This window comes from Trematomus bernacchii, unplaced genomic scaffold, assembly GCF_902827165.1.
Source record: "Trematomus bernacchii unplaced genomic scaffold, fTreBer1.1, whole genome shotgun sequence".
In the NCBI taxonomy this organism is placed as follows: domain Eukaryota; kingdom Metazoa; phylum Chordata; class Actinopteri; order Perciformes; family Nototheniidae; genus Trematomus; species Trematomus bernacchii.
Genome location: NW_022987950.1, coordinates 446,797 through 462,562, shown reverse-complemented (window position 1 = coordinate 462,562; position 15,766 = coordinate 446,797). Strand labels below are relative to the sequence as shown.

Here is a 15,766-nt window from a genome sequence, read left to right as displayed (position 1 = left end):
AAAATATTTCAAATTTATTTATTTTAATTGTGTAATTTTTAAAGTAGTTTTGCTTCATTTGTGTTTCTAAAGGCAACATATTTGGCTTATTTTTTTGTATTACTAAATGTAGCTGTGTTGCTGCTTTGTGCATGTCCAGTTGATGAAAAACATTCACATTCTTTGAAGTTTGTCCAACTTTAATATCATGCCACTCTTTAAGATAAGACAAGTACCAATATAAATATATTGTTGAGATCTCCATATTAGGTTGAATACTTAAAACGAAAGTTAATATTGTTGCTGGTTTATAAAGCTTTGAATGGTTTAGGCCCAAAATACATGTCTGACCTACTGCTAAATTATGAACCATCCAGATCTCTCAGGTCTTCAGGGACTGGTCAGCTTTCTGTCCCCAGAGTCAGAACTAAACATGGTAAAGCAGCGTTCAGTTATTATGCTCCAAATATCTGGAACAAACTCCCAGAAACCTGCAGGTCCGCTGCAACTCTGACTACTTTTAAATCCAGGCTGAAGACTTTTCTTTTTGCCGCTGCTTTTAATTGAACTATTCACATCTTAAACTGCACTGTAACTTTTATCCATGTATTTTTTCTTTTAATGTTTATTTTATTATCTTTTCTTTTTAATGACTGATTTTAAATGCCATTTTCTTAATGTCTTCCATTTTTGTAAAGCACTTTGAATTGCCTTGTGTTGAAAGGTGCTATATAAATAAACTTGCCTTGCCTTGCCTTGCCTTGCCTTAATTATAATCAATTATATTCTTGTATAACCCAAAATGAAAATGCTTCATATTTTATGATTTTCTATATTTACAGTATAAACAAAGTGGATCTCAGTGCTGCATTTGATACTATCGACCATGACATCTTATTGCAAAGACTAGAGCACTTAGTTGGCATAAAGGGAACTGCATTAGGCTGGTTTAGGTCCTATCTATCTGAACGCTCTCAGTTTGTGTGTGTGTCAACGATGAATCTTCCATGCAAACCAAAGTTAGCCATGGAGTGCCACAGGGCTCAGTGCTTGGACCTATTTTGTTCACATTATATATGCTTCCGTTAGGCATTATTATAAGGAATCGCTCTGTACATTTTCATTGTTATGCGGATGATACTCAACTATATTTATCCATCAAGCCTGATGAAACCAATCATCTAAATAAAATGCAAGACTGCCTCAAGGACTTAAAAACGCTGATGACCTTTTGATGTTAAACACCGCCTTTTTTCATCTACGTAACATAGCAAAAATCAGGCATATCTTGCCTCAAAACGATGCAGAGAAACTAGTCCATGCATTTGTTACTTCAAGGCTGGATTATTGTAACTCTTTATTATCAGGGTGTACCAAGAAGTCAGTTAAGTCGCTTCAGCTGATTCAAAATGCTGCAGCACGTGTACTAACCAGAGTTCGGAAAAGGGACCACATTACTCCTGTTCTGGCTGCCTTACACTGGCTCCCTATAGAACACAGGATAGAATTTAAAATTCTTCTTCTCGCCTACAAAGCCCTTAATGGGCAGGAGCCATCTTACCTTAAAGAACTAATTATACCCTACTGTCCTACTAGGGGATTGCGTTCCAAGAATGCAGGGTTGTTGGTTGTTCCTAGAGTTTTTAAAAGCACAATGGGAGCCAGAGCCTTTTCTTATCAAGCTCCACTTTTGTGGAATCAGCTTCCAGTTTGTGTTCGGGCGGCAGACACCCTATCCGTTTTTAAGAGTGCGCTTAAGACCTTCCTTTTTGATAAAGCTTATAGTTAGGGCTGATTAGATTTAGCCCCTATAGTTTTGCTGCTATAGGCTTAGACTGTCGGGGGACACATTACTTCTTCCTTCTCTCTATCTGTACCTGTGTACTCTCATGTTCCGAATAACCCAGCTTCCCCCAAATTTCTTTTTGGTGTCTATCTACGCTGGGATCCTGAATCGTGGCTGATCCTGAGTCCTGAGTCCTGCATCCTGAGTCCTGGATTTCGAGTCGTGGCTGAACCTGTCACTGTGGTCCTGCCTGACTCTCATCATACTACTTCCCTGATGGCTCCCACAGGATTGTTGACATCCTTGTGGATTCATCTTCTTATTATAGACACATGCATTTCCAAACATTTGGTCTACCTATGTTGTAAATGTATTATCTTTTCGATTTACACACGGCATCTATTGCACGTCTGTCCGTCCTGGGAGAGGGATCCCTCCTCTGTTGCTCTCCCTGAGGTTTCTCCCATTTTCCCCTTTAAACTGTGGGGTTTTTCCTTTTTTGGAAGTTTTTCCTTGTACGATGTGAGGGTCTAAGGACAGAGGGTGTCGTATTGTCATACTGATATTCTGTACAAACAGTGAAGTCCACTGAGACAAATGTAACATTTGTGATATTGGGCTATATAAATAAACATTGATTGATTGATTGATTGATTGATTGATTGATTGATTAAAGATTCTATAAGTGTGCCCAATGTTGAACTAATTGTTGTGTAGTGGCAAAACAGTGGTACTACACCCCTGTGTTAGTCCGTGACATAATTTGGCCTAAAAAAACCTTTGGGGAAAGAGACATCTGTAAATCAGCGGATAAGTCTTTGTGAAAGAAACGAACTTTGCAATCCAAACACTTGAGGGCCCTTATTATATTAAAGGTCCCATGTCATGCTTTTCCGGTTATTACCCGTCCCCTTGTGTGTTATGAAGGTTTTTATGCATGTAAATGGTGTGCAGAGTCAAAACCCTCAAAGTACACCCTGTAGCGAGTAAAACTCTAACACAGAAAATACCTCCCCAAAACGCCTCGTTGGAGATACGTCATTGTCCATTTGATTCTTCCGGGACGGGGTGACGTAACCCCGTACCCGGAACGAAATGGACCAATCCGTGGAGCCGTTACGTTACGTCCGCGGAGCCGTTACGTTAAGCCCCCGCTGATTGGTCCAAATTGACCAATCCACGGACTTCCTCACACACAGGCAGCTCTGCTGATTTCTCCTCCCTGGCTGCAGGCTGATAACAGACAGTTGGGATCGCGGCGAAATTCTCTCTGCAGACCCATTCTCACAGCGTTTATCAACCTTTTTCTTACTCAATATCAAGCCACACTTATTGTTTTTACTTCGGCTGTGAGTTTGTGTGTGCTCAGGATGAGTTTGGCTGTGTTTCGCTGTGTATGCTAAACAAGGAAACAACACCTCCACGGAGCTCAGCGCGATTCACAACGTCCCGACCAATCAGAGCACACTGTGCTCACAGGGAGGGTGGGGGCTGGAGCTATTGGAGCTACAACGAGCCGTTAAAGGCAGAGAGTGAAATTCAGTGAATACACGTAGTTTACAGAGATGCTGTATGAGAAACCAATGTGAGTTTGGAAAAATGCACAATATAAATCTATTTTAGTATACCTCAACAATGGAATTATGATCAGTAGAAATGGCCATGACATGGGACCTTTAAAGTCATTAGGCCATAATGGTTTTATAATGCGCTAGAAGTCGAATTTCCCCTCTCCATTAATTTGACTGAGCAAGACCAGCCGATACCGACCATGACGTTGTGGATTGGAGGCGGGGCAAAGGAAAAGGAAAACACAAGTGTGCATACTCTATTGGCTCAGATAATGGTACTTTAGCTTGCAAGAGTCAGGCCATCTTTGCTTTATGTCTCACTGCGCAACTTTCATAGGATTTAACAGGGTCCGCTTCCAACACTGTAACTAGTTATCTTTATACATCCATGGGGACAGCACTAAACCCTTCTGGATTTAGCAGGAATATACAGTATCTCAAAGTCTTTCAGATTGCACTACATGGAAATGTATGAATGTGGACTTTACATAACCTTAATTAAATAATTATTTAATTTGTTTACATGAGTGTTAATGCCTTGTCTGGAAAATCTCACAAGCTAAAATCCCTGGATCTATAGTACTGGTGAGTAACTAATAAGCCTTGGGTTCCTGACAAACTTTCCTTTTTTGACTTAATCGACAGCCCCCCTCCTTTCACTGGTAATACCACCAGAACAAAGTTTATACCCAGCTTCAAATGAGTAATATTCTAAAAAGTAATGAAAGGCTTTGTTTCCAGGATATCAGCTAAGCAGGAGGTCTAATTGAGTTCCAGGTTATTGACTATGCTGAAGAAAAGCTGCCTTTGTTTCTCTTTTTATACCAGTTTGATCCCACTGACCTCCATTGCCAAAGGCCTGGGATTAGTGAGAAACTGGCTATCAAAGTGGATTTTCCATCAGCAGTGGACACAGCCTGACACTGAGTCAAACAGGAGAATCCTGGGTAGAAGAGCAGCTTTATGGCAAAGATTTCCTCATCCTCTTTGTCATTTCATGTCTCTAATTCTTTTGTCTTTCTTTTTATTTAGCTCACAGTGGCTGGCAATACCAATCTCCATTTGTTACTGCATTGAGTGGCAACTCTTTCTGTGTAGTAAAAAAAACATTCCCATTTAAATTACATTTATTAAGCTAGCATTACCCAAATTTAATTTATTTCGCTTTATTATCAATATGCCTAAAGTAGAACTGTTTTAAAGCTAAACAGCTTTTAATTATCTAAACAACTTTTGTATGGTTGTTATGTTGTGTGTAGGCATTCACAATTTGAATTGATCAACTACTTTATGACCAAAATACCCTTAAAACTAATAACTTTCTCATCAGCCTCAGCTGTATATCATGTTCAGTGCAAATCAGCAAACATAAGCATGCTAAGCTAATGGTCTGTTCACATAAACACGAAGCAAACTTTTAGTGCGCCGACTTAGCCATGGACTGTATAAAATATGGATTTATTCTCAGTACCGTCACACAAACGTGTGAATTAGATTCATGTTACCTTCTTTAATGCCGGTATCTAGGCACCGAAACTGTAGTTTTGAATGCACACCGGTAAGTTCTGACCGTTGGAAAAACCTCTGTTTATTAGTGCTCTTCACAGTTAACAGTAAAACTGACACTGTATTACAAACACTGTAAAAATATTCACCGTGAATTCACAATAAATACCTGGCCAAATGTTGCATGACTTTCACAGTAAGATTCACAGCAATTTACTGTGAATGTCTTCACAGTAATGTATTGTAATTTCACACCCATGATATTACAATACATTGCTGTGAATGTCTTCACAGCAATGTATTGTAATTTCACATCCATGATATTACAATGCATTGTTGTAAAGGTAAAACTGTATACTGTAACTTCACAGCTTCAATGACTAAGGAATTACTGTGATATTACAGTATGTTACTGGGGAATTACATCATTTTGTTGTACATGCATTACAACAAGGGCCTGTACTTTTACATTTCTATTGTGAAAGCAATGCAGGAGTTGCCAGTAATTTACTGTGAATTTACAATGTGTACTGTGAAAGTAATGCAAAAGAGTTGCCAGTCATTTACTGTCAATTTACAATGATAGACGTGCATAACTGTAGTCCCCAGCTCCGGTACTTCCTGGAGGAAGCTCATACAATGGTTTCCTGTCAAATACTATTGGATGACGTGACTAATCACGTCATCCACATACAGCAAGCAAAAATGCAAAAAAGCATCTCACCCGTGAGTCCAGTTGGGTCAAATCAAATAGGCTACACCAGGGGTCGGCAACCCCTGCAACCCTCGGCACCGTAACCAGTGGCACACTAGGAATAAGTCGAATAAGTGTGCAAAATATTTAAATTGTATTTTCGGATCCTGAACGAGACCGCCGCCAGAGCGCGTCTCCCTGTTACCTGCAGAAGGAAGCCATGCACGCAACGCAGCCCCGCTCTGTTTAACTCCAGGTGACTTTCTGCCGCTTTCCTCCGTGGTGCAGGGCTGTACCAATTGCAGTACCCATAAGGAGCTTTACAAATGCCGCAGTTTTTGCGTGGCTGTGTCTTTAGTTGAAAGCCCAGTGGCGATCTGCTCATCTCTCATTGAAATAATATGCTACAAAGGGGCGGACTGGCCATCTGTGTGTTGAACTTTCCTGTCGGCTCCCAGACCGTAGTCGAGGAGGGCAGAAGCAACAAGCTTCAGGTTCAATAACCCACTTTAGCTTAAATGACTGGAGAGAGGCGAGCTCTTCTGGGGAGGCCGTTGCATTTATTTAGCTGTTCTTCTGTTTCACAAAATACATCACAGACCTCTGTTTTTCTGCTGCCTCGTTTCACTTCCAGAAACATACACACACACGCTCCCTCACTGTCGCTCTACCATCCACACACACACATGCACACGCCACACCCCTCTCTCTCTCTCTCTCTTAAAGGGACAGCGATCTCATCTCACTCTGCCTGACCCTAATATCATAACATGTGTGTTCTGGAGAATCACAGAACGGACGATCGTCCTTATTATTATGCCGTTTAAACCAATTTAATTAAATGTGTTTGTTAAATTCGGCATCATGTAAGTTGTGCTGACAGGTACACACACACACTGCTTCCCCGCAGCGAGGCTCCCCCCGCCCTCCTGTTGATAGTTCACCAGCGTCAAGCTCCTCAAACCCCCCCCCGTTGATAATTCTCGATCGTTGGCACGCTGATAACAATTTTTTTTTTTAATGGCACTTCATATCAAAAAGGTTGCCGACCCCTGGGCTACACTGTAAAAAAGAAAACTCGTAAAAAAGACGGTCAAAGTACTGGCAGCAGCGGCTGCCAAACAAAAACCCTTAAATTAAAGTAAAAATACTTTCACTGAAATAAAGTGCAAAAGCAATTAATAAACAGGAATTGTCCTTAAAGATTTTACAGGAAAACACTGTAGTGTTACAGATGTTTCCTCTCTTTTCAAAATCCATTGTCTTAAAATGTTACATTCAAATACCTTAAAGGGGACCTATCATGCAAAATGCACTTTTGTACGTCTTTTATACATGAATATGTGTCCCCGGTGTTCCAGGGAACTCACCAAGTGTCAGAAAACACAACCCTCTCTATTTTCCTCCATACCCAAATCTCTAAAAAAGGGGCTGCAACGGATCTGATAAAAACTGATCCAGATTTGAACACTGTCCTGACGTCAGGCCGTAGATGGTGCTGTTCTCACATAATCTGCCCTTGCAAAAACAGAGCTAAACAATGTCAAATTGAGCAAAATGAGGCATGGCTAAAATGCATGATCTGTTTGGTATTTTGAGAAAAAAAAAGTATAAATATGCCTTATATAGGTATGGTCCTACACTATATTATTCAAATATAGCATGATAGGTCCACTTTAAATATCTGCCACAACATAAGTAACCGGATCAGAGTAACATTAAGTACAGTCCGCGGCACTGTGAGTGCAGACGTCGATGTGTCCCATTATCATTCATATCATAATGTATCATATATTTCCTTATTTGAGTCAGATTCTTGAGCCGTATCTGGCCGTGCAACACTCACAGTGTCACATGCTGTATGCAGAAGTATTATTTTAAGCAACACATTAAGTTGACGAAACACTCGAGTCAAATGTAATTAAAGTCAGATCCACTCGTGTCTTGGACGGGGCAGTGATATCATAAACCTGTTAATGTACGCATTCAAACGCTTTTTCTTTTACCAGCTGTATTCACCTTGCAGGTGCAGCTATGTGGTTTTTATCCTGGATAAAGTGTTTAAGTCATGGATGTTTAAAGTTTAACTTCTTCATATTTGACTAATATTAAAGTAGACTTTTCATTCAGGAAGTATGATGCTGCGCTGTCAGTGCGCTTGTCCATGTTTGTGATTGGTCGAATGCTCCAAATACCACCCCTCTCATGTGAATGCGCACCTAACTAGATAGGACACGGCTGGCTTGAGCGATCCACTTGATAACCAGCGTCGTAGTACAGCTTAGCGAGAGCGCGTATGTTTTGGATTGGGCCAACCGGCTAACTCAAACATATCCAGGTTAGGTTGAACCAGCTTCGTAGTACAGGCCTCAGGTAAGCTATTTCTTACTATGTAACACACACACACCGGTTCTTTGAAAATAGCAGATCTACAAGCTTGCATTGCGTCCCAATGAGACTCGTTGTGAGCTTGTAGATCTGCAATTGTTTTTATATTTTAACAATCATCTTGTATGGGGGCCCTTGCACAACATGTTTTCGGATGGGAGTCTGTGGACAAATACATAAATACATGAACAAGTTTGTGAACCACTTCATTAGATACCTTGTTGTCTTTCTTTGATTCCTGCTCCCCCCCTTCCTTTTCTTTCTCTTTCTGGAAACAATCAAAACGATGGAGCTTGCACAAAAACAAATTTCACCCACTGTTTTACACCTGTAAACCTGTGATGTGACAATAAAGATTCAGATTCTGATAAGATGTCACAACACTTCCTGTGATTATAATAGGCTATACAATTCACGCCTTGTTTTTACCATTCAACACCAGGGCAGAAAAGTCAATATTGCTTCAGAAATATCAATCTTTATATACTATTTAAATGTTGATGTTAATATGTATTATTCTTATATTGCGTAGACCGAGCTTTGAAAGTCCTGCCGACTCTGCTTCCTGCATCGGTCTACAAGATTGGAGGAAAAGTCCACAGACCCACCATAGAGGAGTCCCGCAAGTCCTTCATTAATATCCAACCAGTAAGTTTTACTTTTGTTTTTCTACTTCAATAATGGTGGGTGTTTCTGTGTTTATATACTAGCATTTTCATACTTCCATAAAAAAGATAATAAAAACAACATGCTTAACTTAAATGGCAGGTTATATTGCAAGTAACTGTTGTGTAATTAACAGGTGGGGACCAACATGGTACAGTACCTACAGACAGCAGACACGCGTTTACACTGTACCTACTAGTCCCTACTAGTCCTGTTAATTCATTTATTTTAATTACATTTTTCTTACTTTACGTGATTTTATTTACTTATTTAATTTACTTCATTTATTTATTTACCTAGTTATGTTTGTGTCTGTATATAGTTTCTGCCGGGCAGAGAAATGTTTTATCTCTATATTTAAACATGTTTTTTTTGTTTGACAAATGTTGTCTCGTGCAAAAGTAGCGAAAATAGCTGATCTGCAAGCTCACAATATGTCAGCAAATGATTTTGTCTCCATTTCTTACACCAGAAGTTACAGTATTTAAACCTGAAAGAGAAGTTGGTCCAGATAACAGCACTTTGTAATAGATGATTTGTTTTAAGGGATTTGTTTCCGCACCTGGGAGTTGTAGATAGGCTATTTTCGCAACTTTTAAGATTTTTGGGTTTTATAAATATTTAACCAATGACAAATATTCCTGAAAAGTAATGGTTTTGCACATACAAGGTTTCCACCCGACTATAGTACTGTGTGTGTGTGTAGTCACACTGAATGTGAGAAATCAGTGGTTTTGTAAATCACTACTGATTCTGCGAAATCCAGTGATTTTGTAAATGGAATCAACATTCCATAATGATGGTTTATTGGCTGGATGGGAGTTTTTGTTTTGTTTCACCCTCAGTCTCAACTGAGTAAATGATAGTTTTACAGCCATCACTGGCAACTGGGCAGATGTGCCAACAGCAAGGCCTTGAGGCTCGACAGGCATCCCCAAGCAAGAGCAGACGTGTGTGGTGTGTGTGCCATTGCCTCATTCCCAAAATTGGGCAGTGTGTCAAATTCGAGAAACATCACAAGGAACTAGTGAGTAAAAGGCAGTAGTAGGTTTTATCTTGTGTAGGTTTTCATATCTGCCCCACATAACGTCTGTTTCACTCTTTGCCTTTAAAGTCTTATTAGTTGTTGAAGTATTACGAAGTGCCTCGCCCCATTCAAATCTGCCCATAAGCACATCCAGTCCGAGAGCCCATCCAATCACTAGTGATTTTGAAAAACCGCTAACCCGCCAGTGATGTTGACTTGTTGAATCACTAGTAAGTGATTTTGAAAAACCACTACAACCACAACAGTGATTCAACTAGTGATTTTGCAAAACCACTAATCAGCCAGTGATTTCACAGAATCACCAGTGTTCTTGCAAAACCACTGATTTCTCACATTCACTGTGACATATAGGCTACAGTATGTATGAATCAGAATCAGTATGCACACCAGATTGGAGGCAGCAGCTTGTCCATTCGAAGGGTTGGAATTCAAACGGATGTAGTATTTTGTAAAGTCAGGCAACTTAATTGACCCTGTAGAGGAGGCGTTCACTGGAGAGTCTTTTGTGCAGTGCTACTGGGACAGTTAGACCGGTTTTACTTCAAGATAAGATTGCACACCGTATGTACTGTAGTTGGGTGGAAACCTTAAAAAGTATATGAAAAACCATTACTTTTCAGGGAATGAAAAAAAAAAAGTGTTCCAAAGGAGCCAGTGGTAGTTATTGGTCACAAGCTCTTCTTAAAGGAGTAGTTCACCCAAAAGATGACTTATTTTCTATCAATTACACACCCCATGAAACATTGAATTAATTCCAGAGCCAATAATTTGATGACCGGCGGAAAGATGCTAATGTTCCGGTAGGAGACACAAAGGAGTCTCTTTGAGTTTCCTACCGGAAATGCACCTGGTCATCAAATTATTGGTTTAGGAATGCGTCCAAAAAAAATATCTCCATGAATTTAAGGCTTCATGGGGGAATTGATAGAAAAAAAGTAATTTTTGGGGTGAACTATTCCTTTAATACTTTTCATTGGTTAAATATGTATGTATAATATATATATATATATATATATATATATATATATATATATATATATATATATATATATTTGTTTTTATATGTGTGTGTGTGTGTGTGTGTGTGTGTAGCACTTATAACGTACTATTATACGTTTTGGGCTTTATGAAACTGCTAGAAACTGTAGCCCATCTAGCCCCAGGAATGTTCTTCTCTATTTGTATTGTGTAAAAAGAAATTGTAAAAAATCCATTGTTCTTTTATAGTGGAAATGGAATGTTGGAGATTTGCCAAAGCTGTTTTTTATATAGGCCATGTGTATGTGTAACTTTTATACATTTTGCGCTTTAAGTAACTGTTAAACTGTGTAGCCCATCTAGCACCAGGAATGTTCTTATGTAGTTATGTTCTTTTATAGTGGAAATGGAATTTTGGCGATTTGCCAAAGCTGTTCCAATTATCAATAAATGCATTTTTTATATATATATACGGTGTGTTTGGAGATAATTCATTACACTATTATACATTATTATTATATTCTATTTAGCCCAACAATATAATTAATTTCAATCAATAGCTTGGGTCAAATGAACAACCCAATGTATGGTTTATATTTAACCCAGTGATATAGTTAATTTCAATCACTAGCTTGGGTCAAATAAACAACCCAGTGTATGGTTTATATTTAACCCAGTGATATAGTTAATTTCAATCACTAGCTTGGGTCAAATAAACAACCCAGCACATGGGTTAAAATGATCCAGCCCAGCACATGGGTTAAGACAACCCAGCACATGGGTTAAGACAACCCAGCGCGTGTTCTGTCCTATAGTGACTCAGCAGCTGGGTTATGATTGGGTTATTTTTTAACCCAGTAGTTTTAAGAGTGTACATAACTCAGAAGGATACGTTGAGGCTTTGGATGTCATTTACAACATCAAATGAATCAAAAATCTGAGTTCTTCAAATAGTGGTCAGGTCTCTTAACATTAGATTATATTACATGTTACTTGTTAGATGCTTTTATCCAAAGCGACTTATATACTCAATACTGTGGGCAGTCCCCACAGGAGCAATTTGGGGTGAAGTGTCTTGCCCAGGGACACAACAACATGCTGACTGCAGTGGGGTTTGAACCTGTGCTCCCCTTATCCGAACACCAACGCACTAGCCCACTGCGCCACAGCCTCCTCTTAAGAGATTCCTTTTCTATGTTCCAAGGACAGAACACAACTCAAAATGCAACTTTATGACTTACATATTGACAAAGAAAAGCTTCCTTTTTTTTTTACTTTGTTTTTTATTCAGTTTCATTATCCAGACATATTCACATCTTAGCCAAAAGTGTTTTCCATTTCCATTTATCTGTATCTACAGAGCAAATATACAGAAAGGGAAACATGAAAGAAAATAGAACAAAAATAAATAAAAAACAAAAGTTAAAAAATATCCCCAAAATAATAGACATATGAAAAGATAAATACCTAAGTACAATAACATTTAATATACTGTATACATTTAAATATATATGTGACTTGCTCTATCGAAATCAGTTGCATTGACCCGAAGACACATTTACGGACCGTCTCCACAGCAGCGTTAAAAAAATCTTGGAGGTGGGCGTATCTGAGGCTTAGGGATTTTTTTGCGATCAACCAATCACATGAATCTCCCGCCCGCGACATACGAAGCCAAAAAGCCCGAAGTAAACTGGATATAAACTCCCCAAAACAGGCGAAAACATACCACTGTCTCTGCCACCTCCCTCCATGCCTGGCTCCTCCGGTTTATATCCCGGTAGGTCTGGTCATAAAGCACCGGGTGATTGATTCGCTACCGCTAATTTCTCCTCCATTTTTTGGAATATGAGGAAATGACCTGCGGTATGTCTCTCCCAGCATACACGCCGTTTGATTGGCTAGAGCTTGAACTGCCAGATTTGCGTACACGGGATTTGATTGGCTGCCGCTTCCACCTCAGCTTCAAAAGTTGAACATTGTTCAACTTTGAATCTTGAAAATCCTGAGAATCTCCGCTCGCCTGCCCACAATGCATTTCGGCGAAAAGTGAGGGAAAGTGACGTCACCCCATTCAAAGTGAATGGGCAGAAGCGTTTCAAGATGTTTTAACGCTGCTGTGGAGACGGCCCGTTAGAGTTATATACACTGTTGGAAAGAGGAGATTCTTAGCTTTCAAATGATATCAGGATTGTTTTTGTACTCCAAATATTACGCAAAATATGTCACATTATATAACGACTGTCACCGAGTCATCATTTTGAGAAAAAGGCCTTCAAAGTTTCCTCTTCTCTGGAATCCACCGATCTGATTGATTATTAGCGGCTAATAAATTATCAAAGTAGTACGGAGGGAAAATATTTACGTTTGGATTACTGGTCTGGGGAAGCTCGCGAGTGTGTGTGTGTGTTTGTGTTTGTGTGTATTGTGTTTGTTTCCCGGGGAAACACTCACAAGAAACACCGGCTGTTGTTATGCCTGCTGTGACGTTAAGTTACTCCGCTGGTAATTATGCCGTTACAAGCTTCAAAGTTATATTTATCATCTGAATTTGCCGAAACAAGTTTAATATTTGGAAAGCCAAGACTTTGTTTATTTGAAATCAAATTAAAACAAACTGTAATGGACCCTGCCGTGTTATCTATGATTACTATACGCCTTACATTCATAATTTCAGCCGGAGGGAGGGGGAGCGGCGCTGCGGAAGAGCAGAGTGCGAGTGAGAGGTGCCTGTCATCTTCCCTTTACAAGCTTCAAAAATGTATTTATCGTGTGATTTTGGAAATAAAAGTGTCATATTCTGAAAGCCAAGACTTTGTTTAGTTCAAATCAAACAAAACACCCGAACCCCGAAAAACGACGCAAATCCACGTTTATTTTTAAATGAGCCGTTGCGACCTCCGACTGATTTCTATAGAGCGGGTCACATCTATATAATTATATATAAAAAGGTTTTAACCCGAAAATAAAGGAGCTTTATCAGAATCAGAAATCCTTTATTCGTTGTATCGCAGGGAATGTAAGTTGCTACAGCGATGGAGGACAGTGAGGACAAGATAAAACAAGATAAAAAATAGCAACATTATGAAATATGGTAAATGAAAATAGTTGAAAGTGACTGAGGTAGCATCCATTAATACCTCTTGGGAGTCGGGAGGCCTGATCATTTATTCCGGCAAATTACTCAGACCTACTAATTGACCTAACAGAAGTTATTGAGTCTATGTAAGTTTACTGCTTGGCTCAGATCCACCAACGTCAGCAAGATCTCACCTCTATTAACTCCTGAAGAACCAGGTTCAATTAACTGCTGTTTCAATTCAGACAATTCAGTAATGAGGTGTGGCCCTACCTAAGTGTGAGTGTGCAATCTTACCTTTTAAGCAGGAGAGGATAGCGCAGATGTCTTTTAAGTTACCCCAATCCAAAGGGTGGGATCAGTTTATTTGAAGAAAAATGGTCCACACTTGTACAGGGTTTTTACCTTCTCTCGTTACAACATGACAATAATATAAAACATATCATGCTGTGGTCATTTTCTAATCTGAAACCTTAATTCATAGTTTAGACATTAAAGTCTTCCGACAGAATCCAGAGGAATCTCCTCACGGATCGAAGGTGCTAACATTCACACCTATAGCCTGACAACATTCAGAGGCAGCTCCTTATAAATGGTCAGTAGGATCTAACAGTTTCAAACTTTCATCCAACAATTCACTCAGCATTCAATGAACAGAAATGTAAGCAATTTACCAAGTTTGAGAGAACCTTACCGAGGGAAAACCCAGCTCTCCAGGGAGAAAGCTTACTGGGAGAGAGCATACCAGGGGAACCCCCCTCTCTCGAGTTTTCTCCCTTTCTGCTAGTGTTTTTATGCTCGAAACAGGACAGAAAAACCTAAAGACACCTCCTCCATACCCATATTTGTGGAAACTGGGCATGGCCTCTGATGTACAGGCATATTCTATGGCTATGGCATAAGACACACCTTCCCATGTTTGTGTAAAAAGGTCATGACCTCTAGTGCGCAGGACTGGAAAATATTATTCTCGGCTACGGCATAAACACCTTTTTGGGGCCTTAGTATTTCTCCAAAAAGTCAGGAGCCCCCCTCCCTGTGTACTGCTTTGAGGGAAGAGGGAAGAAACTGTCTCCTCTCTTATCAGTGACACCTCATAAACCATTATGTGTGGGGGTTTTTTCTGTTTTTTTTTTGTTTTTGTTGTTGTTTTATTGCCTGTCCTTGTTTGTCTACCCTTCCCCAAATGTAAAGCGTCTTTGGGTTCGAGAAAAGCGCTATATAAATACAATTTATTATTATAGGCCTTACACTCAACTTAACCTGTTAAGCCCTGAGCCTGTTTTTCAGGTCTCAGGCTCGAAAATGACATTCCCAGAACAAATGACCATATCTTCCCTTCTAAAAGGGTTAAATTAATAATCTTTTTTCTCAAAGTAATGATAAACCTGTCAGTTGGATGTAGAAAATCAATATAGATGTTTTTTATTTTAAAGAAAATTCAGATTTTACATAGCAAAAAACTGTAAATTATAGTGTCCGTCCAAAAATTCTTTTTTACTTATAGTGAAAACCACCCTTGGATGATGGGTTAGTAGACTAAAAGCTTTAGGAATCCAAAGTACAACATATAATAAGTACCCTGTATCAAGATTGATGCAAAACAAGTGACATTTTGACCTTTTTAGAGAGATTTAGCAAAAAGAAACCACTTCCGGGGTCATTTGGGTGGATTTTCCATATCTCTGGCTTCCCTTGCTCGATTGTGATGGTTGACACCTCTTTCTGACCGTTAGAGCCAATAGAATCGAAGGGGGAGTCCCCCACACACACACGTTGTGAAGAGAAGAGGTGGGGGCTTCGCGCATGTCATTTTTCATCAGAGTGAACCTATCTCTAGCTTTGACATCTGGAAACGGAAAAGCAGTTTTAATGCTTATAGATTATCAGAAATCATTTCAAAGGGACACAGACACATTAGATTAACCTATGGATTAACTTCAGCAGCGTTTTTATCGTTTTAATGCCATTGAAGACCACTTTGGAGAGACTACAGAGCCAAGGTAAAAATGTTAGCATTTTTAGCTACCTAGCGTCACCTGTTTTGATGTCCGTTTTTGCTTATAACGTC

At 39.4% G+C, this 15,766-nt stretch overlaps 1 pseudogene; it reads left to right on the top strand.

The window, feature by feature from the left end:
- The first annotated feature begins 1,052 nt into the window (after positions 1 to 1,052).
- On the top strand, positions 1,053 to 1,768 carry LOC117470824 (annotated as a pseudogene).
- Positions 1,769 to 15,766: the final 13,998 nt, after the last annotated feature.